Here is a 2500-nt window from a genome sequence, read left to right on the forward strand (position 1 = left end):
ACACACGCGAGACAGATAACTCAAGTTGTCCCTTAACCTAACTCAAGTTGTCCCTTAACCTAACTCAAGTTGTCCCTTAACCTAACTCAAGTTGTCCCTTAACCTAACTCAAGTTGTCCCTTAACCTAACTCAAGTTGTCCCTTAACCTAACTCAAGTTGTCCCTTAACCTAACTCAAGTTGTCCCTTAACCTAACTCAAGTTGTCCCTTAACCTAACTCAAGTTGTCCCTTAACCTAACTCAAGTTGTCCCTTAACCTAACTCAAGTTGTCCCTTAACCTAACTCAAGTTGTCCCTTAACCTAACTCAAGTTGTCCCTTAACCTAACTCAGTTGTCCCTTAACCTAACTCAATTTGTCCCTTAACCTAACTCAATTTGTCCCTTAACCTAACTCAATTTGTCCCTTAACCTAACTCAAGTTGTCCCTTAACCTAACTCAATTTGTCCCTTAACCTAACTCAATTTGTCCCTTAACCTAACTCAATTTGTCCCTTAACCTAACTCAATTTGTCCCTTAACCTAACTCAAGTTGTCCCTTAACCTAACTCAAGTTGTCCCTTAACCTAACCCACGTTGTCCCTTAACCTAACCCACGTTGTCCCTTAACCTAACCGACGTTGTCCCTTAACCTAACCGACGTTGTCCCTTAACCTAACCGACGTTGTCCCTTAACCTAACCGACGTTGTCCCTTAACCTAACCGACGTTGTCCCTTAACCTAACCGACGTTGTCCCTTAACCTAACCGACGTTGTCCCTTAACCTAACCCACGTTGTCCCTTAACCTAACCCACGTTGTCCCTTAACCTAACCCACGTTGTCCCTTAACCTAACCCACGTTGTCCCTTAACCTAACCCACGTTGTCCCTTAACCTAACCCACGTTGTCCCTTAACCTAACCCACGTTGTCCCTTAACCTAACCCACGTTGTCCCTTAACCTAACCCACGTTGTCCCTTAACCTAACCCACGTTGTCCCTTAACCTAACCCACGTTGTCCCTTAACCTAACCCACGTTGTCCCTTAACCTAACCCACGTTGTCCCTTAACCTAACCCACGTTGTCCCTTAACCTAACCCACGTTGTCCCTTAACCTAACCCACGTTGTCCCTTAACCTAACCCACGTTGTCCCTTAACCTAACCCACGTTGTCCCTTAACCTAACCCACGTTGTCCCTTAACCTAACCCACGTTGTCCCTTAACCTAACCCACGTTGTCCCTTTGCCTAACATAGTTCACTGCTCGGAATCTCTGGTGTCGTTGTTATCCTCATGTAGATGTCTTGCGAGTGTTGCTTACTTTCCACATATTCCTGCTATCCACTGTCAATTGTACTGCAATAGGACTATATCGCCGACCCCCCCCCTCCCCCCCCTCTGTCCCCCTCTGTCCCCCTCTTTGTGTCTCTGTCCTCTCAAGCTGGTCGGTCTGGCGTTTGAGTGTTAAATGAGCCTCGCAGCTGTTCAGTTGCATTCAGATGTCGACGCCCTCAGTGTACGTCGTGGTATGGTCTGTGTCCATTGTCCGCTGATGTCGTACGCGTAACCCACACGCTGTACCGATCATCGGTCGTTACGTACAGAGTGAAGTAGTGTGATACGTGTGACCGTACGCTGGCTGTGCCCAACGGTGTCGAATCTCAATTTCCATATGTTGTGCTTGATGCTACTTGTCTCGTCTCCCAATAACAGCTAGGTTGCACTGTGGTACGCCGTAGAGGCGTGTGGGAGGAACGTACGAACGCATTGTATGTCACCCTGGGTCGCTGGGGGTGGTGGTGCGGTGAGTCAGGTCAGGTCAGGTCAGCGTGAGCCGTCTGATGTAGTGACGCGTGTATTCCGACTTTGTCGTATTGCCTCACACAAAGTGCTACCCTGGTGGACCGCGTTCCATATCTGGGACATGCCGCAGATGCCGGTTGACAGTGGATCGCGGAAGGTACATCGCATACGTGCGCGGGCCACCTTCCACGTGTTCTCTTCTGCACATGTCGCAGTGTGTATGTGGTCTGATGTAGCGTGTCGTGACACATGACATCCTGGCATGCAAGAATTGTTGAATTCGCAAATGTAGGTGGACATCTACGTTTACTGCCCAAGATACGCAAATGAACTGGAAATCCGTTGTTGAGCGGTTGTTCACGCTGGAGGTGAATCTGTGATGGCGACGATCGGTACAGCTATTAACCGGTTGTTTCAGCGGTACCCGCCACATCCACACGCGTGACTAGGCCCATGTGGGTATGAAGCGATACGCGGCGGTGGCTTGGTGGGACTGTTCCCGGCCGGTGAAGGGGGGCCGCCCGGCGTGTTGGCCGCGCGCTGCGTGGGCGCACGCGCAACAGGCGGCTGGTGGGGGGCGCCGAGTGGCAGGAGCGCCAGCCGACGGGCCCGGCAGGCGGCGCAGCTACGCTGCGGCGCACCCTGCACGCGGCGCCTGGCGGCCAAAGTTGGTTCAGCCGAGCCCGGTGCGAAGCGCGGTGGACATCTGCAGTGTGCTGG

Source organism: Schistocerca gregaria, unplaced genomic scaffold (assembly GCF_023897955.1).
Source record: "Schistocerca gregaria isolate iqSchGreg1 unplaced genomic scaffold, iqSchGreg1.2 ptg001579l, whole genome shotgun sequence".
NCBI lineage: Eukaryota > Metazoa > Arthropoda > Insecta > Orthoptera > Acrididae > Schistocerca > Schistocerca gregaria.